At 35.9% G+C, this 26,949-nt stretch overlaps 12 non-coding genes across 12 annotated transcripts; all 12 read right to left on the bottom strand.

Moving 5' to 3' along the window:
* Window positions 1–509: 509 nt before the first annotated feature.
* Window positions 510–592, bottom strand: TRNAL-CAG (transfer RNA leucine (anticodon CAG)). Its single transcript has one exon. It is a non-coding gene; the product is annotated as a tRNA-Leu (tRNA).
* Window positions 593–2,526: 1,934 nt separating this feature from the next.
* Window positions 2,527–2,609, bottom strand: TRNAL-CAG (transfer RNA leucine (anticodon CAG)). Its single transcript has one exon. It is a non-coding gene; the product is annotated as a tRNA-Leu (tRNA).
* Window positions 2,610–7,614: 5,005 nt separating this feature from the next.
* On the bottom strand, window positions 7,615–7,687 carry TRNAF-GAA (transfer RNA phenylalanine (anticodon GAA)). The gene has a single exon. It is a non-coding gene; the product is annotated as a tRNA-Phe (tRNA).
* Window positions 7,688–8,522: 835 nt separating this feature from the next.
* Window positions 8,523–8,605, bottom strand: TRNAL-CAG (transfer RNA leucine (anticodon CAG)). The gene has a single exon. It is a non-coding gene; the product is annotated as a tRNA-Leu (tRNA).
* Window positions 8,606–11,611: 3,006 nt separating this feature from the next.
* TRNAF-GAA (transfer RNA phenylalanine (anticodon GAA)) lies at window positions 11,612–11,684 on the bottom strand. The gene has a single exon. It is a non-coding gene; the product is annotated as a tRNA-Phe (tRNA).
* Window positions 11,685–12,518: 834 nt separating this feature from the next.
* On the bottom strand, window positions 12,519–12,601 carry TRNAL-UAG (transfer RNA leucine (anticodon UAG)). The gene has a single exon. It is a non-coding gene; the product is annotated as a tRNA-Leu (tRNA).
* A 1,903-nt stretch (window positions 12,602–14,504) lies between these two features.
* TRNAL-CAG (transfer RNA leucine (anticodon CAG)) lies at window positions 14,505–14,587 on the bottom strand. Its single transcript has one exon. It is a non-coding gene; the product is annotated as a tRNA-Leu (tRNA).
* Window positions 14,588–17,608: 3,021 nt separating this feature from the next.
* Window positions 17,609–17,681, bottom strand: TRNAF-GAA (transfer RNA phenylalanine (anticodon GAA)). The gene has a single exon. It is a non-coding gene; the product is annotated as a tRNA-Phe (tRNA).
* Window positions 17,682–18,515: 834 nt separating this feature from the next.
* TRNAL-UAG (transfer RNA leucine (anticodon UAG)) lies at window positions 18,516–18,598 on the bottom strand. Its single transcript has one exon. It is a non-coding gene; the product is annotated as a tRNA-Leu (tRNA).
* A 1,902-nt stretch (window positions 18,599–20,500) lies between these two features.
* TRNAL-UAG (transfer RNA leucine (anticodon UAG)) lies at window positions 20,501–20,583 on the bottom strand. The gene has a single exon. It is a non-coding gene; the product is annotated as a tRNA-Leu (tRNA).
* A 3,889-nt stretch (window positions 20,584–24,472) lies between these two features.
* TRNAC-GCA (transfer RNA cysteine (anticodon GCA)) lies at window positions 24,473–24,555 on the bottom strand. The gene is given in 2 exon segments: window positions 24,473–24,507; window positions 24,512–24,555. It is a non-coding gene; the product is annotated as a tRNA-Cys (tRNA).
* A 1,903-nt stretch (window positions 24,556–26,458) lies between these two features.
* On the bottom strand, window positions 26,459–26,541 carry TRNAL-CAG (transfer RNA leucine (anticodon CAG)). Its single transcript has one exon. It is a non-coding gene; the product is annotated as a tRNA-Leu (tRNA).
* Between the last annotated feature and the right edge of the window lie 408 nt (window positions 26,542–26,949).

Raw genomic sequence — 26,949 nt, 5'->3', positions numbered from 1 at the left:
TGAGATGCAAACAATTGGAGCAAAAAAGAGACAAAAATTTAGAGAAAATATTTTATTGATTGTTAAAAGTGAGACCATTTGTCCCAAAATGTGCTGAAACATGTCAGAATGACATGGGCATTTCACATTTTTTAAACTATGATTACCAACTTGTTAAGTTTTTGTTTATTAAGTATCGTTATGGTCTATTGATGTATGAGGTGAAAACTATGAAAGTAGACTTACCAGCAAATCCGTTTCTAGATATATTTCATGACAGCACTGTAGAAGGTTGATTCCCTACCCTAATAGGGACAGAGAACACAAAGAGGTGAAATAGTCCCTCCTCATTGACTGTCCAAAGGATTTTTCTAGTGCCAAAAGAACAACAGACATATGCACAAAAAATCTGTTTGATGTTCCTAGAGTTCTTTTTTGAGAGGACAAATTCAGATTCACTCCAAAGACTCTCAGGAAATTTTTCAAAACCACATTACATGAAGATGAAGTTACTTGAAATTAAATGTTGATGTCAGAAGTCGGATTTGAACCAACGCCTCCAGGGGAGACTGCGACCTGAACGCAGCGCCTTAGACCGCTCGGCCATCCTGACTTCGATATGCAATTGGAACTTAACTCCTTCCATGCTAGTCAGGAGAAATGTCACCATTCCTTGTGATTACAAACTTGTCACACCACCCCAAAAAAGTCAATAAATAACATTTTTTATATGCGTACTTTTCGTCTGCATTAATTTTTAAACCTCCATTTATTTTGTTTGGATATTAGAAATGTTAGATTTCTCACAAATACGGTGATGCACCACATTTCTTCAGAAACTACTGTTTGGCCACACAGCAGGGCTTTGAAAGGAAGAGCCCTATTTGGGTTTTGCAATGCAGATTTTGCAGGAATACCTTGCAGATGAAATTTGCAGAGTACCAAAACAGCAGAAAACCTCCCAAAGTGACCACATTTTAGAAATTATTTTGCACAATGAGTTAATCAACACCTGCAATTACTATTGTCAGCCTATAGGTGTTTTCACTCTGAACCATCCAGCATTGCAAGTATGCCAGTTTAGTGCCCAGCTTTTGCTTGCAGAGGCAAGCAACCCATACATTTTTAAGTGGGCTCTACTCACTGGAGCAATGTCAAATATGTAGATGCTTTGTCTCACCATTAAAGTAGAAACCTCCTATATTTCAAATTAAAGATGACGGACCTGTGTGGAGCTTGTGTTTTTTGCCTTTTTGACGTTGTCCACAGCATATTTTTTAAGGACATTTGTCTCAGTAATGCCTCAGTGTTTCAAAGTCAAACAAGCTGACTATAATCATTCAGCTAGTGTCTGATAAGTGCTGTCTGTTTCAGCTATCAGGTTACCTTTTAATCCTCTTACAGCTAAGTCAATCTGAAATAAAACAAAATAGAGGAAAAATTACTAAAAAACATTCATGTGTTCAAAAGGAAAAAGTTACCGTTTCTCAAATTTTTAACATTTTGTTTTCTGTAGATAGTTAAGATTTTTAGGCCTTTTGATCATGATCAGTCCATGTGCTTTGTTTAATATCTCCTTAAAATGTAAACGGTGAAGAAAAAGCATTTTGCCGAAACCCGGGATTGGACCAGGGACCTTTAGATCTTCAGTCTAACGCTCTCCCAACTGAGCTATTTCAGCCATATCTATACATTTTCTGGGGGGTTTGACACTCTGCAAATGTCAAGTGTCACACCTGGAGGGATATATTATAATTTTTCATTTGACTGTTTTTTGAAGCATGATTTCTATTTGAAACGCCTTCCATTTTGCTGTACATATTTAATAACATTCATTAACTATTTGTGAATGAGTAGAAAAAGACAGCAATTTTGCCATTGAATTTTTACATTTTCAGTTTGTCTCCATGCACCAGTATAATTCTGACCCTGTGCTTCTAGAATAGGTCATGGTCACACATAAAACACAATTTGCATGCATAATGTTACATCAAGTTTTATTTTTTATGAGATGCAAACAATTGGAGCAAAAAAGAGACAAAAATTTAGAGAAAATATTTTATTGATTGTTAAAAGTGAGACCATTTGTCCCAAAATGTGCTGAAACATGTCAGAATGACATGGGCATTTCACATTTTTTAAACTATGATTACCAACTTGTTAAGTTTTTGTTTATTAAGTATCGTTATGGTCTATTGATGTATGAGGTGAAAACTATGAAAGTAGACTTACTAGCAAATCCGTTTCTAGATATATTTCATGACAGCACTGTAGAAGGTTGATTCCCTACCCTAATAGGGACAGAGAACAAAAAGAGGTGAAATAGTCCCTCCTCATTGACTGTCCAAAGGATTTTTCTAGTGCCAAAAGAACAACAGACATATGCACAAAAAATCTGTTTGATGTTCCTAGAGTTCTTTTTTGAGAGGACAAATTCAGATTCACTCCAAAGACTCTCAGGAAATTTTTCAAAACCACATTACTAAGTTTTGTTTGACCTCATCTAATCAATAAATGAAGATAAAGTTACTTGAAATTAAATGTTGATGTCAGAAGTGGGATTTGAACCCACGCCTCCAGGGGAGACTGCGACCTGAACGCAGCGCCTTAGACCGCTCGGCCATCCTGACTTCGATATGCAATTGGAAATTAACTCCTTCCATGCTAGTCAGCAGAAATGTTACCATTCCTTGTGATTACAAACTTGTCACACCACCCCAAAAAAGTCAATAAATAACATTTTTTATATGCGTACTTTTCGTCTGCATTAATTTTTAAACCTCCATTTATTTTGTTTGGATATTAGAAATGTTAGATTTCTCACAAATACGGTGATGCACCACATTTCTTCAGAAACTACTGTTTGGCCACACAGCAGGGCTTTGAAAGGAAGAGCCCTATTTGGGTTTTGCAATGCAGATTTTGCAGGAATACCTTGCAGATGAAATTTGCAGAGTACCAAAACAGCAGAAAACCTCCCAAAGTGACCACATTTTAGAAATTATTTTGCACAATGAGTTAATCAACACCTGCAATTACTATTGTCAGCCTATAGGTGTTTTCACTCTGAACCATCCAGCATTGCAAGTATGCCAGTTTAGTGCCCAGCTTTTGCTTGCAGAGGCAAGCAACCCATACATTTTTAAGTGGGCTCTACTCACTGGAGCAATATCAAATATGTAGATGCTTTGTCTCACCATTAAAGTAGAAACCTCCTATATTTCAAATTAAAGATGACGGACCTGTGTGGAGCTTGTGTTTTTTGCCTTTTTGACGTTGTCCACAGCATATTTTTTAAGGACATTTGTCTCAGTAATGCCTCAGTGTTTCAAAGTCAAACAAGCTGACTATAATCATTCAGCTAGTGTCTGATAAGTGCTGTCTGTTTCAGCTATCAGGTTACCTTTTAATCCTCTTACAGCTAAGTCAATCTGAAATAAAACAAAATAGAGGAAAAATTACTAAAAAACATTCATGTGTTCAAAAGGAAAAAGTTACCGTTTCTCAAATTTTTAACATTTTGTTTTCTGTAGATAGTTAAGATTTTTAGGCCTTTTGATCATGATCAGTCCATGTGCTTTGTTTAATATCTCCTTAAAATGTAAATGGTGAAGAAAAAGCATTTTGCCGAAACCCGGGACCTTTAGATCTTCAGTCTAACGCTCTCCCAACTGAGCTATTTCGGCCATATCTATACATTTTCTGGGGGGTTTGACACTCTGCAAATGTCAAGTGTCACACCTGGAGGGATATATTATAATTTTTCATTTGACTGTTTTTTGAAGCATGATTTCTATTTGAAACGCCTTCCATTTTGCTGTACATATTTAATAACATTCATTAACTATTTGTGAATGAGTAGAAAAAGACAGCAATTTTGCCATTGAATTTTTACATTTTCAGTTTGTCTCCACGCACCAGTATAATTCTGACCCTGTGCTTCTAGAATAGGTCATGGTCGCACATAAAACACAATTTGCATGCATAATGTTACATCAAGTTTTATTTTTTATGAGATGCAAACAATTGGAGCAAAAAAGAGACAAAAATTTAGAGAAAATATTTTATTGATTGTTAAAAGTGAGACCATTTGTCCCAAAATGTGCTGAAACATGTCAGAATGACATGGGCATTTCACATTTTTTAAACTATGATTACCAACTTGTTAAGTTTTTGTTTATTAAGTATCGTTATGGTCTATTGATGTATGAGGTGAAAACTATGAAAGTAGACTTACCAGCAAATCCGTTTCTAGATATATTTCATGACAGCACTGTAGAAGGTTGATTCCCTACCCTAATAGGGACAGAGAACACAAAGAGGTGAAATAGTCCCTCCTCATTGACTGTCCAAAGGATTTTTCTAGTGCCAAAAGAACAACAGACATATGCACAAAAAATCTGTTTGATGTTCCTAGAGTTCTTTTTTGAGAGGACAAATTCAGATTCACTCCAAAGACTCTCAGGAAATTTTTCAAAACCACATTACTAAGTTTTGTTTGACCTCATCTAATCAATAAATGAAGATAAAGTTTCTTGAAATTAAATGTTGATGTCAGAAGTGGGATTTGAACCCACACCTCCAGGGGAGACTGTGACCTGAACGCTGCGCCTTAGACCACTCGGCCATCCTTACTTCGATATGCAATTGGAACTTAACTCCTTCCATGCTAGTCAGCAGAAATGTTACCATTCCTTGTGATTACAAACTTGTCACACCACCCCAAAAAAGTCAATAAATAACATTTTTTATATGCATACTTTTCGTCTGCATTAATTTTTAAACCTCCATTTATTTTGTTTGGATATTAGAAATGTTAGATTTCTCACAAATGCGGTGATGCACCACATTTCTTCAGAAACTACTGTTTGGCCACACAGCAGGGCTTTGAAAGGAAGAGCCCTATTTGGGTTTTGCAATGCAGATTTTGCAGGAATACCTTGCAGATGAAATTTGCAGAGTACCAAAACAGCAGAAAACCTCCCAAAGTGACCACATTTTAGAAATTATTTTGCACAATGAGTTAATCAACACCTGCAATTACTATTGTCAGCCTATAGGTGTTTTCACTCTGAACCATCCAGCATTGCAAGTATGCCAGTTTAGTGCCCAGCTTTTGCTTGCAGAGACAAGCAACCCATACATTTTTAAGTGGGCTCTACTCACTGGAGCAATGTCAAATATGTAGATGCTTTGTCTCACCATTAAAGTAGAAACCTCCTATATTTCAAATTAAAGATGACGGACCTGTGTGGAGCTTGTGTTTTTTTGCCTTTTTGACTTTGTCCACAGCATATTTTTTAAGGACATTTGTCTCAGTAATGCCTCAGTGTTTCAAAGTCAAACAAGCTGACTATAATCATTCAGCTAGTGTCTGATAAGTGCTGTCTGTTTCAGCTATCAGGTTACCTTTTAATCCTCTTACAGCTAAGTCAATCTGAAATAAAACAAAATAGAGGAAAAATTACTAAAAAACATTCATGTGTTCAAAAGGAAAAAGTTACCGTTTCTCAAATTTTTAACATTTTGTTTTCTGTAGATAGTTAAGATTTTTAGGCCTTTTGATCATGATCAGTCCATGTGCTTTGTTTAATATCTCCTTAAAATGTAAACGGTGAAGAAAAAGCATTTTGCCGAAACCCGGGACCTTTAGATCTTCAGTCTAACGCTCTCCCAACTGAGCTATTTCGGCCATATCTATACATTTTCTGGGGGGTTTGACACTCTGCAAATGTCAAGTGTCACACCTGGAGGGATATATTATAATTTTTCATTTGACTGTTTTTTGAAGCATGATTTCTATTTGAAACGCCTTCCATTTTGCTGTACATATTTAATAACATTCATTAACTATTTGTGAATGAGTAGAAAAAGACAGCAATTTTGCCATTGAATTTTTACATTTTCAGTTTGTCTCCATGCACCAGTATAATTCTGACCCTGTGCTTCTAGAATAGGTCATGGTCGCACATAAAACACAATTTGCATGCATAATGTTACATCAAGTTTTATTTTTTATGAGATGCAAACAATTGGAGCAAAAAAGAGACAAAAATTTAGAGAAAATATTTTATTGATTGTTAAAAGTGAGACCATTTGTCCCATAATGTGCTGAAACATGTCAGAATGACATGGGCATTTCACATTTTTTAAACTATGATTACCTACTTGTTAAGTTTTTGTTTATTAAGTATCGTTATGGTCTATTGATGTATGAGGTGAAAACTATGAAAGTAGACTTACCAGCAAATCCGTTTCTAGATATATTTCATGACAGCACTGTAGAAGGTTGATTCCCTACCCTAATAGGGACAGAGAACACAAAGAGGTGAAATAGTCCCTCCTCATTGACTGTCCAAAGGATTTTTCTAGTGCCAAAAGAACAACAGACATATGCACAAAAAATCTGTTTGATGTTCCTAGAGTTGTTTTTTGAGAGGACAAATTCAGATTCACTCCAAAGACTCTCAGGAAATTTTTCAAAACCACATTACTAAGTTTTGTTTGACCTCATCTAATCAATAAATGAAAATAAAGATTCTTGAAATTAAATGTTGATGTCAGAAGTGGGATTGGAACCCAAGCCTCGAGGGGAGACTGCGACATGAACGCAGCGCCTTAGACCGCTCGCCTTAGACCGCTTCGATATGCAATTGGAACTTAACTCCTTCCATGCTAGTCAGCAGAAATGTTACCATTCCTTGTGATTAAAAACTTGTCACACACCCCAAAAAAGTCAATAAATAACATTTTTTATATGCGTACTTTTCGTCTGCATTAATTTTTAAACCTCCATTTATTTTGTTTGGATATTAGAAATGTTAGATTTCTCACAAATGCGGTGATGCACCACATTTCTTCAGAAACTACTGTTTGGCCACACAGCAGGGCTTTGAAAGGAAGAGCCCTATTTGGGTTTTGCAATGCAGATTTTGCAGGAATACCTTGCAGATGAAATTTGCAGAGTACCAAAACAGCAGAAAACCTCCCAAAGTGACCACATTTTAGAAATTATTTTGCACAATGAGTTAATCAACACCTGCAATTACTATTGTCAGCCTATAGGTGTTTTCACTCTGAACCATCCAGCATTGCAAGTATGCCAGTTTAGTGCCCAGCTTTTGCTTGCAGAGACAAGCAACCCATACATTTTTAAGTGGGCTCTACTCACTGGAGCAATGTCAAATATGTAGATGCTTTGTCTCACCATTAAAGTAGAAACCTCCTATATTTCAAATTAAAGATGACGGACCTGTGTTCAGCTTGTGTTTTTTGCCTTTTTGACTTTGTCCACAGCATATTTTTTAAGGACATTTGTCTCAGTAATGCCTCAGTGTTTCAAAGTCAAACAAGCTGACTATAATCATTCAGCTAGTGTCTGATAAGTGCTGTCTGTTTCAGCTATCAGGTTACCTTTTAATCCTCTTACAGCTAAGTCAATCTGAAATAAAACAAAATAGAGGAAAAATTACTAAAAAACATTCATGTGTTCAAAAGGAAAAAGTTACCGTTTCTCAAATTTTTAACATTTTGTTTTCTGTAGATAGTTAAGATTTTTAGGCCTTTTGATCATTATCAGTCCATGTGCTTTGTTTAATATCTCCTTAAAATGTAAACGGTGAAGAAAAAGCATTTTGCCGAAACCCGGGATTGGACCAGGGACCTTTAGATCTTCAGTCTAACGCTCTCCCAACTGAGCTATTTCGGCCATTTCTATACATTTTCTGGGGGGTTTGACACTCTGCAAATGTCAAGTGTCACACCTGGAGGGATATATTATAATTTTTCATTTGACTGTTTTTTGAAGCATGATTTCTATTTGAAACGCCTTCCATTTTGCTGTACATATTTAATAACATTCATTAACTATTTGTGAATGAGTAGAAAAAGACAGCAATTTTGCCATTGAATTTTTACATTTTCAGTTTGTCTCCATGCACCAGTATAATTCTGACCCTGTGCTTCTAGAATAGGTCATGGTCGCACATAAAACACAATTTGCATGCATAATGTTACATCAAGTTTTATTTTTTATGAGATGCAAACAATTGGAGCAAAAAATAGACAAAAATTTAGAGAAAATATTTTATTGATTGTTAAAAGTGAGACCATTTGTCCCAAAATGTGCTGAAACATGTCAGAATGACATGGGCATTTCACATTTTTTAAACTATGATTACCTACTTGTTAAGTTTTTGTTTATTAAGTATCGTTATGGTCTATTGATGTATGAAGTGAAAACTATGAAAGTAGACTTACCAGCAAATCCGTTTCTAGATATATTTCATGACAGCACTGTAGAAGGTTGATTCCCTACCCTAATAGGGACAGAGAACACAAAGAGGTGAAATAGTCCCTCCTCATTGACTGTCCAAAGGATTTTTCTAGTGCCAAAAGAACAACAGACATATGCACAAAAAATCTGTTTGATGTTCCTAGAGTTCTTTTTTGAGAGGACAAATTCAGATTCACTCCAAAGACTCTCAGGAAATTTTTCAAAACCACATTACATGAAGATAAAGTTACTTGAAATTAAATGTTGATGTCAGAAGTGGGATTTGAACCCACGCCTCCAGGGGAGACTGCGACCTGAACGCAGCGCCTTAGACCGCTCGGCCATCCTGACTTCGATATGAAATTGGAACTTAACTCCTTCCATGCTAGTCAGCAGAAATGTTACCATTCCTTGTGATTACAAACTTGTCACACCACCCCAAAAAAGTCAATAAATAACATTTTTTATATGCGTACTTTTCGTCTGCATTAATTTTTAAACCTCCATTTATTTTGTTTGGATATTAGAAATGTTAGATTTCTCACAAATACGGTGATGCACCACATTTCTTCAGAAACTACTGTTTGGCCACACAGCAGGGCTTTGAAAGGAAGAGCCCTATTTGGGTTTTGCAATGCAGATTTTGCAGGAATACCTTGCAGATGAAATTTGCAGAGTACCAAAATAGCAGAAAACCTCCCAAAGTGACCACATTTTAGAAATTATTTTGCACAATGAGTTAATCAACACCTGCAATTACTATTGTCAGCCTATAGGTGTTTTCACTCTGAACCATCCAGCATTGCAAGTATGCCAGTTTAGTGCCCAGCTTTTGCTTGCAGAGGCAAGCAACCCATACATTTTTAAGTGGGCTCTACTCACTGGAGCAATGTCAAATATGTAGATGCTATGTCTCACCATTAAAGTAGAAACCTCCTATATTTCAAATTAAAGATGACGGACCTGTGTGGAGCTTGTGTTTTTTGCCTTTTTGACTTTGTCCACAGCATATTTTTTAAGGACATTTGTCTCAGTAATGCCTCAGTGTTTCAAAGTCAAACAAGCTGACTATAATCATTCAGCTAGTGTCTGATAAGTGCTGTCTGTTTCAGCTATCAGGTTACCTTTTAATCCTCTTACAGCTAAGTCAATCTGAAATAAAACAAAATAGAGGAAAAATTACTAAAAAACATTCATGTGTTCAAAAGGAAAAAGTTACCGTTTCTCAAATTTTTAACATTTTGTTTTCTGTAGATAGTTAAGATTTTTAGGCCTTTTGATCATGATCAGTCCATGTGCTTTGTTTAATATCTCCTTAAAATGTAAATGGTGAAGAAATAGCATTTTGCCGAAACCCGGGACCTTTAGATCTTCAGTCTAACGCTCTCCCAACTGAGCTATTTCGGCCATATCTATACATTTTCTGGGGGGTTTGACACTCTGCAAATGTCAAGTGTCACACCTGGAGGGATATATTATAATTTTTCATTTGACTGTTTTTTGAAGCATGATTTCTATTTGAAACGCCTTCCATTTTGCTGTACATATTTAATAACATTCATTAACTATTTGTGAATGAGTAGAAAAAGACAGCAATTTTGCCATTGAATTTTTACATTTTCAGTTTGTCTCCATGCACCAGTATAATTCTGACCCTGTGCTTCTAGAATAGGTCATGGTCGCACATAAAACACAATTTGCATGCATAATGTTACATCAAGTTTTATTTTTTATGAGATGCAAACAATTGGAGCAAAAAAGAGACAAAAATTTAGAGAAAATATTTTATTGATTGTTAATGTTAAAAGTGAGACCATTTGTCCCAAAATGTGCTGAAACATGTCAGAATGACATGGGCATTTCACATTTTTTAAACTATGATTACCTACTTGTTAAGTTTTTGTTTATTAAGTATCGTTATGGTCTATTGATGTATGAGGTGAAAACTATGAAAGTAGACTTACCAGCAAATCCGTTTCTAGATATATTTCATGACAGCACTGTAGAAGGTTGATTCCCTACCCTAATAGGGACAGAGAACACAAAGAGGTGAAATAGTCCCTCCTCATTGACTGTCCAAAGGATTTTTCTAGTGCCAAAAGAACAACAGACATATGCACAAAAAATCTGTTTGATGTTCCTAGAGTTCTTTTTTGAGAGGACAAATTCAGATTCACTCCAAAGACTCTCAGGAAATTTTTCAAAACCACATTACTAAGTTTTGTTTGACCTCATCTAATCAATAAATGAAGATAAAGTTTCTTGAAATTAAATATTGATGTCAGAAGTGGGATTTGAACCCACGCCTCCAGGGGAGACTGCGACCTGAACGCAGCGCCTTAGACCGCTCGCCTTAGACCGCTTCGATATGCAATTGGAACTTAACTCCTTCCATGCTAGTCAGCAGAAATGTTACCATTCCTTGTGATTAAAAACTTGTCACACCACCCCAAAAAAGTCAATAAATAACATTTTTTATATGCGTACTTTTCGTCTGCATTAATTTTTAAACCTCCATTTATTTTGTTTGGATATTAGAAATGTTAGATTTCTCACAAATGCGGTGATGCACCACATTTCTTCAGAAACTACTGTTTGGCCACACAGCAGGGCTTTGAAAGGAAGAGCCCTATTTGGGTTTTGCAATGCAGATTTTGCAGGAATACCTTGCAGATGAAATTTGCAGAGTACCAAAACAGCAGAAAACCTCCCAAAGTGACCACATTTTAGAAATTATTTTGCACAATGAGTTAATCAACACCTGCAATTACTATTGTCAGCCTATAGGTGTTTTCACTCTGAACCATCCAGCATTGCAAGTATGCCAGTTTAGTGCCCAGCTTTTGCTTGCAGAGACAAGCAACCCATACATTTTTAAGTGGGCTCTACTCACTGGAGCAATGTCAAATATGTAGATGCTTTGTCTCACCATTAAAGTAGAAACCTCCTATATTTCAAATTAAAGATGACGGACCTGTGTGGAGCTTGTGTTTTTTGCCTTTTTGACTTTGTCCACAGCATATTTTTTAAGGACATTTGTCTCAGTAATGCCTCAGTGTTTCAAAGTCAAACAAGCTGACTATAATCATTCAGCTAGTGTCTGATAAGTGCTGTCTGTTTCAGCTATCAGGTTACCTTTTAATCCTCTTACAGCTAAGTCAATCTGAAATAAAACAAAATAGAGGAAAAATTACTAAAAAACATTCATGTGTTCAAAAGGAAAAAGTTACCGTTTCTCAAATTTTTAACATTTTGTTTTCTGTAGATAGTTAAGATTTTTAGGCCTTTTGATCATGATCAGTCCATGTGCTTTGTTTAATATCTCCTTAAAATGTAAACGGTGAAGAAAAAGCATTTTGCCGAAACCCGGGATTGGACCAGGGACCTTTAGATCTTCAGTCTAACGCTCTCCCAACTGAGCTATTTCGGCCATATCTATACATTTTCTGGGGGGTTTGACACTCTGCAAATGTCAAGTGTCACACCTGGAGGGATATATTATAATTTTTCATTTGACTGTTTTTTGAAGCATGATTTCTATTTGAAACGCCTTCCATTTTGCTGTACATATTTAATAACATTCATTAACTATTTGTGAATGAGTAGAAAAAGACAGCAATTTTGCCATTGAATTTTTACATTTTCAGTTTGTCTCCATGCACCAGTATAATTCTGACCCTGTGCTTCTAGAATAGGTCATGGTCGCACATAAAACACAATTTGCATGCATAATGTTACATCAAGTTTTATTTTTTATGAGATGCAAACAATTGGAGCAAAAAAGAAACAAAAATTTAGAGAAAATATTTTATTGATTGTTAAAAGTGAGACCATTTGTCCCAAAATGTGCTGAAACATGTCAGAATGACATGGGCATTTCACATTTTTTAAACTATGATTACCTACTTGTTAAGTTTTTGTTTATTAAGTATCGTTATGGTCTATTGATGTATGAGGTGAAAACTATGAAAGTAGACTTACCAGCAAATCCGTTTCTAGATATATTTCATGACAGCACTGTAGAAGGTTGATTCCCTACCCTAATAGGGACAGAGAACACAAAGAGGTGAAATAGTCCCTCCTCATTGACTGTCCAAAGGATTTTTCTAGTGCCAAAAGAACAACAGACATATGCACAAAAATCTGTTTGATGTTCCTAGAGTTCTTTTTTGAGAGGACAAATTCAGATTCACTCCAAAGACTCTCAGGAAATTTTTCAAAACCACATTACATGAAGATAAAGTTTCTTGAAATTAAATGTTGATGTCAGAAGTGGGATTTGAACCCACGCCTCCAGGGGAAACTGCAACCTAAGCGCAGCGCCTTAGACCACTCTGCCATCTTGACTTCGATATGCAATTGGAACTTAACTCCTTCCATGCTAGTCAGCAGAAATGTTACCATTCCTTGTGATTAAAAACTTGTCACACCACCCCAAAAAAGTCAATAAATAACATTTTTTATATGCGTACTTTTCGTCTGCATTAATTTTTAAACCTCCATTTATTTTGTTTGGATATTAGAAATGTTAGATTTCTCACAAATGCGGTGATGCACCACATTTCTTCAGAAACTACTGTTTGGCCACACAGCAGGGCTTTGAAAGGAAGAGCCCTATTTGGGTTTTGCAATGCAGATTTTGCAGGAATACCTTGCAGATGAAATTTGCAGAGTACCAAAACAGCAGAAAACCTCCCAAAGTGACCACATTTTAGAAATTATTTTGCACAATGAGTTAATCAACACCTGCAATTACTATTGTCAGCCTATAGGTGTTTTCACTCTGAACCATCCAGCATTGCAAGTATGCCAGTTTAGTGCCCAGCTTTTGCTTGCAGAGACAAGCAACCCATACATTTTTAAGTGGGCTCTACTCACTGGAGCAATGTCAAATATGTAGATGCTTTGTCTCACCATTAAAGTAGAAACCTCCTATATTTCAAATTAAAGATGACGGACCTGTGTGGAGCTTGTGTTTTTTGCCTTTTTGACTTTGTCCACAGCATATTTTTTAAGGACATTTGTCTCAGTAATGCCTCAGTGTTTCAAAGTCAAACAAGCTGACTATAATCATTCAGCTAGTGTCTGATAAGTGCTGTCTGTTTCAGCTATCAGGTTACCTTTTAATCCTCTTACAGCTAAGTCAATCTGAAATAAAACAAAATAGAGGAAAAATTACTAAAAAACATTCATGTGTTCAAAAGGAAAAAGTTACCGTTTCTCAAATTTTTAACATTTTGTTTTCTGTAGATAGTTAAGATTTTTAGGCCTTTTGATCATGATCAGTCCATGTGCTTTGTTTAATATCTCCTTAAAATGTAAACGGTGAAGAAAAAGCATTTTGCCGAAACCCGGGATTGGACTAGGGACCTTTAGATCTTCAGTCTAACGCTCTCCCAACTGAGATATTTCGGCCATATCTATACATTTTCTGGGCGGTTTGACACTCTGCAAATGTCAAGTGTCACACCTGGAGGGATATATTATAATTTTTCATTTGACTGTTTTTTGAAGCATGATTTCTATTTGAAACGCCTTCCATTTTGCTGTACATATTTAATAACATTCATTAACTATTTGTGAATGAGTAGAAAAAGACAGCAATTTTGCCATTGAATTTTTACATTTTCAGTTTGTCTCCATGCACCAGTATAATTCTGACCCTGTGCTTCTAGAATAGGTCATGGTCGCACATAAAACACAATTTGCATGCATAATGTTACATCAAGTTTTATTTTTTATGAGATGCAAACAATTGGAGCAAAAAAGAAACAAAAATTTAGAGAAAATATTTTATTGATTGTTAAAAGTGAGACCATTTGTCCCAAAATGTGCTGAAACATGTCAGAATGACATGGGCATTTCACATTTTTTAAACTATGATTACCTACTTGTTAAGTTTTTGTTTATTAAGTATCGTTATGGTCTATTGATGTATGAGGTGAAAACTATGAAAGTAGACTTACCAGCAAATCCGTTTCTAGATATATTTCATGACAGCACTGTAGAAGGTTGATTCCCTACCCTAATAGGGACAGAGAACACAAAGAGGTGAAATAGTCCCTCCTCATTGACTGTCCAAAGGATTTTTCTAGTGCCAAAAGAACAACAGACATATGCACAAAAAATCTGTTTGATGTTCCTAGAGTTCTTTTTTGAGAGGACAAATTCAGATTCACTCCAAAGACTCTCAGGAAATTTTTCAAAACCACATTACATGAAGATAAAGTTACTTGAAATTAAATGTTGATGTCAGAAGTGGGATTTGAACCCACGCCTCCAGGGGAGACTGCGACCTGAACGCAGCGCCTTAGACCGCTCGGCCATCCTGACTTCGATATGAAATTGGAACTTAACTCCTTCCATGCTAGTCAGCAGAAATGTTACCATTCCTTGTGATTACAAACTTGTCACACCACCCCAAAAAAGTCAATAAATAACATTTTTTATATGCGTACTTTTCGTCTGCATTAATTTTTAAACCTCCATTTATTTTGTTTGGATATTAGAAATGTTAGATTTCTCACAAATACGGTGATGCACCACATTTCTTCAGAAACTACTGTTTGGCCACACAGCAGGGCTTTGAAAGGAAGAGCCCTATTTGGGTTTTGCAATGCAGATTTTGCAGGAATACCTTGCAGATGAAATTTGCAGAGTACCAAAATAGCAGAAAACCTCCCAAAGTGACCACATTTTAGAAATTATTTTGCACAATGAGTTAATCAACACCTGCAATTACTATTGTCAGCCTATAGGTGTTTTCACTCTGAACCATCCAGCATTGCAAGTATGCCAGTTTAGTGCCCAGCTTTTGCTTGCAGAGGCAAGCAACCCATACATTTTTAAGTGGGCTCTACTCACTGGAGCAATGTCAAATATGTAGATGCTATGTCTCACCATTAAAGTAGAAACCTCCTATATTTCAAATTAAAGATGACGGACCTGTGTGGAGCTTGTGTTTTTTGCCTTTTTGACTTTGTCCACAGCATATTTTTTAAGGACATTTGTCTCAGTAATGCCTCAGTGTTTCAAAGTCAAACAAGCTGACTATAATCATTCAGCTAGTGTCTGATAAGTGCTGTCTGTTTCAGCTATCAGGTTACCTTTTAATCCTCTTACAGCTAAGTCAATCTGAAATAAAACAAAATAGAGGAAAAATTACTAAAAAACATTCATGTGTTCAAAAGGAAAAAGTTACCGTTTCTCAAATTTTTAACATTTTGTTTTCTGTAGATAGTTAAGATTTTTAGGCCTTTTGATCATGATCAGTCCATGTGCTTTGTTTAATATCTCCTTAAAATGTAAATGGTGAAGAAAAAGCATTTTGCCGAAACCCGGGACCTTTAGATCTTCAGTCTAACGCTCTCCCAACTGAGCTATTTCGGCCATATCTATACATTTTCTGGGGGGTTTGACACTCTGCAAATGTCAAGTGTCACACCTGGAGGGATATATTATAATTTTTCATTTGACTGTTTTTTGAAGCATGATTTCTATTTGAAACGCCTTCCATTTTGCTGTACATATTTAATAACATTCATTAACTATTTGTGAATGAGTAGAAAAAGACAGCAATTTTGCCATTGAATTTTTACATTTTCAGTTTGTCTCCATGCACCAGTATAATTCTGACCCTGTGCTTCTAGAATAGGTCATGGTCGCACATAAAACACAATTTGCATGCATAATGTTACATCAAGTTTTATTTTTTATGAGATGCAAACAATTGGAGCAAAAAAGAGACAAAAATTTAGAGAAAATATTTTATTGATTGTTAATGTTAAAAGTGAGACCATTTGTCCCAAAATGTGCTGAAACATGTCAGAATGACATGGGCATTTCACATTTTTTAAACTATGATTACCTACTTGTTAAGTTTTTGTTTATTAAGTATCGTTATGGTCTATTGATGTATGAGGTGAAAACTATGAAAGTAGACTTACCAGCAAATCCGTTTCTAGATATATTTCATGACAGCACTGTAGAAGGTTGATTCCCTACCCTAATAGGGACAGAGAACACAAAGAGGTGAAATAGTCCCTCCTCATTGACTGTCCAAAGGATTTTTCTAGTGCCAAAAGAACAACAGACATATGCACAAAAAATATGTTTGATGTTCCTAGAGTTCTTTTTTGAGAGGACAAATTCAGATTCACTCCAAAGACTCTCAGGAAATTTTTCAAAACCACATTACTAAGTTTTGTTTGACCTCATCTAATCAATAAATGAAGATAAAGTTTCTTGAAATTAAATATTGATGTCAGAAGTGGGATTTGAACCCACGCCTCCAGGGGAGACTGCGACCTGAACGCAGCGCCTTAGACCGCTCGGTATTAGACCGCTCGCCTTAGACCGCTTCGATATGCAATTGGAACTTAACTCCTTCCATGCTAGTCAGCAGAAATGTTACCATTCCTTGTGATTAAAAACTTGTCACACCACCCCAAAAAAGTCAATAAATAACATTTTTTATATGCGTACTTTTCGTCTGCATTAATTTTTAAACCTCCATTTATTTTGTTTGGATATTAGAAATGTTAGATTTCTCACAAATGCGGTGATGCACCACATTTCTTCAGAAACTACTGTTTGGCCACACAGCAGGGCTTTGAAAGGAAGAGCCCTATTTGGGTTTTGCAATGCAGATTTTGCAGGAATACCTTGCAGATGAAATTTGCAGAGTACCAAAACAGCAGAAAACCTCCCAAAGTGACCACATTTTAGAAATTATTTTGCACAATGAGTTAATCAACACCTGCAATTACTATTGTCAGCCTATAGGTGTTTTCACTCTGAACCATCCAGCATTGCAAGTATGCCAGTTTAGTGCCCAGCTTTTGCTTGCAGAGACAAGCAACCCATACATTTTTAAGTGGGCTCTACTCACTGGAGCAATGTCAAATATGTAGATGCTTTGTCTCACCATTAAAGTAGAAACCTCCTATATTTCAAATTAAAGATGACGGACCTGTGTGGAGCTTGTGTTTTTTGCCTTTTTGACTTTGTCCACAGCATATTTTTTAAGGACATTTGTCTCAGTAATGCCTCAGTGTTTCAAAGTCAAACAAGCTGACTATAATCATTCAGCTAGTGTCTGATAAGTGCTGTCTGTTTCAGCTATCAGGTTACCTTTTAATCCTCTTACAGCTAAGTCAATCTGAAATAAAACAAAATAGAGGAAAAATTACTAAAAAACATTCATGTGTTCAAAAGGAAAAAGTTACCGTTTCTCAAATTTTTAACATTTTGTTTTCTGTAGATAGTTAAGATTTTTAGGCCTTTTGATCATGATCAGTCCATGTGCTTTGTTTAATATCTCCTTAAAATGTAAACGGTGAAGAAAAAGCATTTTGCCGAAACCCGGGATTGGACCAGGGACCTTTAGATCTTCAGTCTAACGCTCTCCCAACTGAGCTATTTCGGCCATATCTATACATTTTCTGGGGGGTTTGACACTCTGCAAATGTCAAGTGTCACACCTGGAGGGATATATTATAATTTTTCATTTGACTGTTTTTTGAAGCATGATTTCTATTTGAAACGCCTTCCATTTTGCTGTACATATTTAATAACATTCATTAACTATTTGTGAATGAGTAGAAAAAGACAGCAATTTTGCCATTGAATTTTTACATTTTCAGTTTGTCTCCATGCACCAGTATAATTCTGACCCTGTGCTTCTAGAATAGGTCATGGTCGCACATAAAACACAATTTGCATGCATAATGTTACATCAAGTTTTATTTTTTATGAGATGCAAACAATTGGAGCAAAAAAGAGACAAAAATTTAGAGAAAATATTTTATTGATTGTTAAAAGTGAGACCATTTGTCCCAAAATGTGCTGAAACATGTCAGAATGACATGGGCATTTCACATTTTTTAAACTATGATTACCTACTTGTTAAGTTTTTGTTTATTAAATATCGTTATGGTCTATTGATGTATGAGGTGAAAACTATGAAAGTAGACTTACCAGCAAATCCGTTTCTAGATATATTTCATGACAGCACTGTAGAAGGTTGATTCCCTACCCTAATAGGGACAGAGAACACAAAGAGGTGAAATAGTCCCTCCTCATTGACTGTCCAAAGGATTTTTCTAGTGCCAAAAGAACAACAGACATATGCACAAAAATCTGTTTGATGTTCCTAGAGTTCTTTTTTGAGAGGACAAATTCAGATTCACTCCAAAGACTCTCAGGAAATTTTTCAAAACCACATTACATGAAGATAAAGTTTCTTGAAATTAAATGTTGATGTCAGAAGTGGGATTTGAACCCACGCCTCCAGGGGAAACTGCAACCTAAGCGCAGCGCCTTAGACCACTCTGCCATCTTGACTTCGATATGCAATTGGAACTTAACTCCTTCCATGCTAGTCAGCAGAAATGTTACCATTCCTTGTGATTAAAAACTTGTCACACCACCCCAAAAAAGTCAATAAATAACATTTTTTATATGCGTACTTTTCGTCTGCATTAATTTTTAAACCTCCATTTATTTTGTTTGGATATTAGAAATGTTAGATTTCTCACAAATGCGGTGATGCACCACATTTCTTCAGAAACTACTGTTTGGCCACACAGCAGGGCTTTGAAAGGAAGAGCCCTATTTGGGTTTTGCAATGCAGATTTTGCAGGAATACCTTGCAGATGAAATTTGCAGAGTACCAAAACAGCAGAAAACCTCCCAAAGTGACCACATTTTAGAAATTATTTTGCACAATGAGTTAATCAACACCTGCAATTACTATTGTCAGCCTATAGGTGTTTTCACTCTGAACCATCCAGCATTGCAAGTATGCCAGTTTAGTGCCCAGCTTTTGCTTGCAGAGACAAGCAACCCATACATTTTTAAGTGGGCTCTACTCACTGGAGCAATGTCAAATATGTAGATGCTTTGTCTCACCATTAAAGTAGAAACCTCCTATATTTCAAATTAAAGATGACGGACCTGTGTGGAGCTTGTGTTTTTTGCCTTTTTGACTTTGTCCACAGCATATTTTTTAAGGACATTTGTCTCAGTAATGCCTCAGTGTTTCAAAGTCAAACAAGCTGACTATAATCATTCAGCTAGTGTCTGATAAGTGCTGTCTGTTTCAGCTATCAGGTTACCTTTTAATCCTCTTACAGCTAAGTCAATCTGAAATAAAACAAAATAGAGGAAAAATTACTAAAAAACATTCATGTGTTCAAAAGGAAAAAGTTACCGTTTCTCAAATTTTTAACATTTTGTTTTCTGTAGATAGTTAAGATTTTTAGGCCTTTTGATCATGATCAGTCCATGTGCTTTGTTTAATATCTCCTTAAAATGTAAACGGTGAAGAAAAAGCATTTTGCCGAAACCCGGGATTGGACTAGGGACCTTTAGATCTTCAGTCTAACGCTCTCCCAACTGAGCTATTTCGGCCATATCTATACATTTTCTGGGCGGTTTGACACTCTGCAAATGTCAAGTGTCACACCTGGAGGGATATATTATAATTTTTCATTTGACTGTTTTTTGAAGCATGATTTCTATTTGAAACGCCTTCCATTTTGCTGTACATATTTAATAACATTCATTAACTATTTGTGAATGAGTAGAAAAAGACAGCAATTTTGCCATTGAATTTTTACATTTTCAGTTTGTCTCCATGCACCAGTATAATTCTGACCCTGTGCTTCTAGAATAGGTCATGGTCGCACATAAAACACAATTTGCATGCATAATGTTACATCAAGTTTTATTTTTTATGAGATGCAAACAATTGGAGCAAAAAAGAGACAAAAATTTAGAGAAAATATTTTATTGATTGTTAAAAGTGAGACCATTTGTCCCAAAATGTGCTGAAACATGTCAGAATGACATGGGCATTTCACATTTTTTAAACTATGATTACCTACTTGTTAAGTTTTTGTTTATTAAATATCGTTATGGTCTATTGATGTATGAGGTGAAAACTATGAAAGTAGACTTACCAGCAAATCCGTTTCTAGATATATTTCATGACAGCACTGTAGAAGGTTGATTCCCTACCCTAATAGGGACAGAGAACACAAAGAGGTGAAATAGTCCCTCCTCATTGACTGTCCAAAGGATTTTTCTAGTGCCAAAAGAACAACAGACATATGCACAAAAATCTGTTTGATGTTCCTAGAGTTCTTTTTTGAGAGGACAAATTCAGATTCACTCCAAAGACTCTCAGGAAATTTTTCAAAACCACATTACATGAAGATAAAGTTTCTTGAAATTAAATGTTGATGTCAGAAGTGGGATTTGAACCCACGCCTCCAGGGGAAACTGCAACCTAAGCGCAGCGCCTTAGACCACTCTGCCATCTTGACTTCGATATGCAATTGGAACTTAACTCCTTCCATGCTAGTCAGCAGAAATGTTACCATTCCTTGTGATTAAAAACTTGTCACACCACCCCAAAAAAGTCAATAAATAACATTTTTTATATGCGTACTTTTCGTCTGCATTAATTTTTAAACCTCCATTTATTTTGTTTGGATATTAGAAATGTTAGATTTCTCACAAATGCGGTGATGCACCACATTTCTTCAGAAACTACTGTTTGGCCACACAGCAGGGCTTTGAAAGGAAGAGCCCTATTTGGGTTTTGCAATGCAGATTTTGCAGGAATACCTTGCAGATGAAATTTGCAGAGTACCAAAACAGCAGAAAACCTCCCAAAGTGACCACATTTTAGAAATTATTTTGCACAATGAGTTAATCAACACCTGCAATTACTATTGTCAGCCTATAGGTGTTTTCACTCTGAACCATCCAGCATTGCAAGTATGCCAGTTTAGTGCCCAGCTTTTGCTTGCAGAGACAAGCAACCCATACATTTTTAAGTGGGCTCTACTCACTGGAGCAATGTCAAATATGTAGATGCTTTGTCTCACCATTAAAGTAGAAACCTCCTATATTTCAAATTAAAGATGACGGACCTGTGTGGAGCTTGTGTTTTTTGCCTTTTTGACTTTGTCCACAGCATATTTTTTAAGGACATTTGTCTCAGTAATGCCTCAGTGTTTCAAAGTCAAACAAGCTGACTATAATCATTCAGCTAGTGTCTGATAAGTGCTGTCTGTTTCAGCTATCAGGTTACCTTTTAATCCTCTTACAGCTAAGTCAATCTGAAATAAAACAAAATAGAGGAAAAATTACTAAAAAACATTCATGTGTTCAAAAGGAAAAAGTTACCGTTTCTCAAATTTTTAACATTTTGTTTTCTGTAGATAGTTAAGATTTTTAGGCCTTTTGATCATGATCAGTCCATGTGCTTTGTTTAATATCTCCTTAAAATGTAAACGGTGAAGAAAAAGCATTTTGCCGAAACCCGGGATTGGACTAGGGACCTTTAGATCTTCAGTCTAACGCTCTCCCAACTGAGCTATTTCAGCCATATCTATACATTTTCTGGGGGGTTTGACACTCTGCAAATGTCAAGTGTCACACCTGGAGGGATATATTATAATTTTTCATTTGACTGTTTTTTGAAGCATGATTTCTATTTGAAACGCCTTCCATTTTGCTGTACATATTTAATAACATTCATTAACTATTTGTGAATGAGTAGAAAAAGACAGCAATTTTGCCATTGAATTTTTACATTTTCAGTTTGTCTCCATGCACCAGTATAATTCTGACCCTGTGCTTCTAGAATAGGTCATGGTCGCACATAAAACACAATTTGCATGCATAATGTTACATCAAGTTTTATTTTTTATGAGATGCAAACAATTGGAGCAAAAAAGAGACAAAAATTTAGAGAAAATATTTTATTGATTGTTAAAAGTGAGACCATTTGTCCCAAAATGTGCTGAAACATGTCAGAATGACATGGGCATTTCACATTTTTTAAACTATGATTACCTACTTGTTAAGTTTTTGTTTATTAAATATCGTTATGGTCTATTGATGTGTGAGGTGAAAACTATGAAAGTAGACTTACCAGCAAATCCGTTTCTAGATATATTTCATGACAGCACTGTAGAAGGTTGATTCCCTACCCTAATAGGGACAGAGAACACAAAGAGGTGAAATAGTCCCTCCTCATTGACTGTCCAAAGGATTTTTCTAGTGCCAAAAGAACAACAGACATATGCACAAAAAATCTGTTTGATGTTCCTAGAGTTCTTTTTTGAGAGGACAAATTCAGATTCACTCCAAAGACTCTCAGGAAATTTTTCAAAACCACATTACATGAAGATAAAGTTTCTTGAAATTAAATGTTGATGTCAGAAGTGGGATTTGAACTCACGCCTCCAGGGAAAACTGCAACCTAAACGCAGCGCCTTAGACCACTCTGCCATCTTGACTTCGATATGCAATTGGAACTTAACTCCTTCCATGCTAGTCAGCAGAAATGTTACCATTCCTTGTGATTAAAAACTTGTCACACCACCCCAAAAAAGTCAATAAATAACATTTTTTATATGCGTACTTTTCGTCTGCATTAATTTTTAAACCTCCATTTATTTTGTTTGGATATTAGAAATGTTAGATTTCTCACAAATGCGGTGATGCACCACATTTCTTCAGAAACTACTGTTTGGCCACACAGCAGGGCTTTGAAAGGAAGAGCCCTATTTGGGTTTTGCAATGCAGATTTTGCAGGAATACCTTGCAGATGAAATTTGCAGAGTACCAAAACAGCAGAAAACCTCCCAAAGTGACCACATTTTAGAAATTATTTTGCACAATGAGTTAATCAACACCTGCAATTACTATTGTCAGCCTATAGGTGTTTTCACTCTGAACCATCCAGCATTGCAAGTATGCCAGTTTAGTGCCCAGCTTTTGCTTGCAGAGACAAGCAACCCATACATTTTTAAGTGGGCTCTACTCACTGGAGCAATGTCAAATATGTAGATGCTTTGTCTCACCATTAAAGTAGAAACCTCCTATATTTCAAATTAAAGATGACGGACCTGTGTGGAGCTTGTGTTTTTTGCCTTTTTGACTTTGTCCACAGCATATTTTTTAAGGACATTTGTCTCAGTAATGCCTCAGTGTTTCAAAGTCAAACAAGCTGACTATAATCATTCAGCTAGTGTCTGATAAGTGCTGTCTGTTTCAGCTATCAGGTTACCTTTTAATCCTCTTACAGCTAAGTCAATCTGAAATAAAACAAAATAGAGGAAAAATTACTAAAAAACATTCATGTGTTCAAAAGGAAAAAGTTACCGTTTCTCAAATTTTTAACATTTTGTTTTCTGTAGATAGTTAAGATTTTTAGGCCTTTTGATCATGATCAGTCCATGTGCTTTGTTTAATATCTCCTTAAAATGTAAACGGTGAAGAAAAAGCATTTTGCCGAAACCCGGGATTGGACCAGGGACCTTTAGATCTTCAGTCTAGCGCTCTCCCAACTGAGCTATTTTGACCATATCTATAGATTTTCTGGGGGGTTTGACACTCTGCAAATGTCAAGTGTCACACCTGGAGGGATATATTATAATTTTTCATTTGACTGTTTTTTGAAGCATGATTTCTATTTGAAACGCCTTCCATTTTGCTGTACATATTTAATAACATTCATTAACTATTTGTGAATGAGTAGAAAAAGACAGCAATTTTGCCATTGAATTTTTACATTTTCAGTTTGTCTCCATGCACCAGTATAATTCTGACCCTGTGCTTCTAGAATAGGTCATGGTCGCACATAAAACACAATTTGCATGCATAATGTTACATCAAGTTTTATTTTTTATGAGATGCAAACAATTGGAGCAAAAAAGAGACAAAAATTTAGAGAAAATATTTTATTGATTGTTAAAAGTGAGACCATTTGTCCCAAAATGTGCTGAAACATGTCAGAATGACATGGGCATTTCACATTTTTTAAACTATGATTACCTACTTGTTAAGTTTTTGTTTATTAAATATCGTTATGGTCTATTGATGTATGAGGTGAAAACTATGAAAGTAGACTTACCAGCAAATCCGTTTCTAGATATATTTCATGACAGCACTGTAGAAGGTTGATTCCCTACCCTAATAGGGACAGAGAACACAAAGAGGTGAAATAGTCCCTCCTCATTGACTGTCCAAAGGATTTTTCTAGTGCCAAAAGAACAACAGACATATGCACAAAAAATCTGTTTGATGTTCCTAGAGTTCTTTTTTGAGAGGACAAATTCAGATTCACTCCAAAGACTCTCAGGAAATTTTTCAAAACCACATTACATGAAGATAAAGTTTCTTGAAATTAAATGTTGATGTCAGAAGTGGGATTTGAACCCACGCCTCCAGGGGAAACTGCAACCTGAACGCTGCGCCTTAGACCGCTCGGCCATCCTGACTTTGATATGCAATTGGAACTTAACTCCTTCCATGCTAGTCAGCAGAAATGTTACCATTCCTTGTGATTACAAACTTGTCACACCACCCCAAAAAAGTCAATAAATAACATTTTTTATATGCGTACTTTTCGTCTGCATTAATTTTTAAACCTCCATTTATTTTGTTTGGATATTAGAAATGTTAGATTTCTCACAAATGCGGTGATGCACCACATTTCTTCAGAAACTACTGTTTGGCCACACAGCAGGGCTTTGAAAGGAAGAGCCCTATTTGGGTTTTGCAATGCAGATTTTGCAGGAATACCTTGCAGATGAAATTTGCAGAGTACCAAAACAGCAGAAAACCTCCCAAAGTGACCACATTTTAGAAATTATTTTGCACAATGAGTTAATCAACACCTGCAATTACTATTGTCAGCCTATAGGTGTTTTCACTCTGAACCATCCAGCATTGCAAGTATGCCAGTTTAGTGCCCAGCTTTTGCTTGCAGAGACAAGCAACCCATACATTTTTAAGTGGGCTCTACTCACTGGAGCAATGTCAAATATGTAGATGCTTTGTCTCACCATTAAAGTAGAAACCTCCTATATTTCAAATTAAAGATGACGGACCTGTGTGGAGCTTGTGTTTTTTGCCTTTTTGACTTTGTCCACAGCATATTTTTTAAGGACATTTGTCTCAGTAATGCCTCAGTGTTTCAAAGTCAAACAAGCTGACTATAATCATTCAGCTAGTGTCTGATAAGTGCTGTCTGTTTCAGCTATCAGGTTACCTTTTAATCCTCTTACAGCTAAGTCAATCTGAAATAAAACAAAATAGAGGAAAAATTACTAAAAAACATTCATGTGTTCAAAAGGAAAAAGTTACCGTTTCTCAAATTTTTAACATTTTGTTTTCTGTAGATAGTTAAGATTTTTAGGCCTTTTGATCATGATCAGTCCATGTGCTTTGTTTAATATCTCCTTAAAATGTAAACGGTGAAGAAAAAGCATTTTGCCGAAACCCGGGATTGGACTAGGGACCTTTAGATCTTCAGTCTAACGCTCTCCCAACTGAGCTATTTCGGCCATATCTATACATTTTCTGGGGGGTTTGACACTCTGCAAATGTCAAGTGTCACACCTGGAGGGATATATTATAATTTTTCATTTGACTGTTTTTTGAAGCATGTTTTCTATTTGAAACGCCTTCCATTTTGCTGTACATATTTAATAACATTCATTGACTATTTGTGAATGAGTAGAAAAAGACAGCAATTTTGCCATTGAATTTTTACATTTTCAGTTTGTCTCCATGCACCAGTATAATTCTGACCCTGTGCTTCTAGAATAGGTCATGGTCGCACATAAAACACAATTTGCATGCATAATGTTACATCAAGTTTTATTTTTTATGAGATGCAAACAATTGGAGCAAAAAAGAAACAAAAATTTAGAGAAAATATTTTATTGATTGTTAAAAGTGAGACCATTTGTCCCAAAATGTGCTGAAACATGTCAGAATGACATGGGCATTTCACATTTTTTAAACTATGATTACCTACTTGTTAAGTTTTTGTTTATTAAGTATCGTTATGGTCTATTGATGTATGAGGTGAAAACTATGAAAGTAGACTTACCAGCAAATCCGTTTCTAGATATATTTCATGACAGCACTGTAGAAGGTTGATTCCCTACCCTAATAGGGACAGAGAACACAAAGAGGTGAAATAGTCCCTCCTCATTGACTGTCCAAAGGATTTTTCTAGTGCCAAAAGAACAACAGACATATGCACAAAAAATCTGTTTGATGTTCCTAGAGTTCTTTTTTGAGAGGACAAATTCAGATTCACTCCAAAGACTCTCAGGAAATTTTTCAAAACCACATTACATGAAGATAAAGTTACTTGAAATTAAATGTTGATGTCAGAAGTGTGATTTGAACCCACGCCTCCAGGGGAGACTGCGACCTGAACGCAGCGCCTTAGACCGCTCGGCCATCCTGACTTCGATATGAAATTGGAACTTAACTCCTTCCATGCTAGTCAGCAGAAATGTTACCATTCCTTGTGATTACAAACTTGTCACACCACCCCAAAAAAGTCAATAAATAACATTTTTTATATGCGTACTTTTCGTCTGCATTAATTTTTAAACCTCCATTTATTTTGTTTGGATATTAGAAATGTTAGATTTCTCACAAATACGGTGATGCACCACATTTCTTCAGAAACTACTGTTTGGCCACACAGCAGGGCTTTGAAAGGAAGAGCCCTATTTGGGTTTTGCAATGCAGATTTTGCAGGAATACCTTGCAGATGAAATTTGCAGAGTACCAAAATAGCAGAAAACCTCCCAAAGTGACCACATTTTAGAAATTATTTTGCACAATGAGTTAATCAACACCTGCAATTA

Source organism: Dendrobates tinctorius, unplaced genomic scaffold (assembly GCF_039654945.1).
Source record: "Dendrobates tinctorius isolate UK_male_01 unplaced genomic scaffold, ASM3965494v1 ptg000350l, whole genome shotgun sequence".
Lineage (NCBI taxonomy): Eukaryota > Metazoa > Chordata > Amphibia > Anura > Dendrobatidae > Dendrobates > Dendrobates tinctorius.
This window is presented reverse-complemented; position numbering and strand designations above follow the sequence as displayed.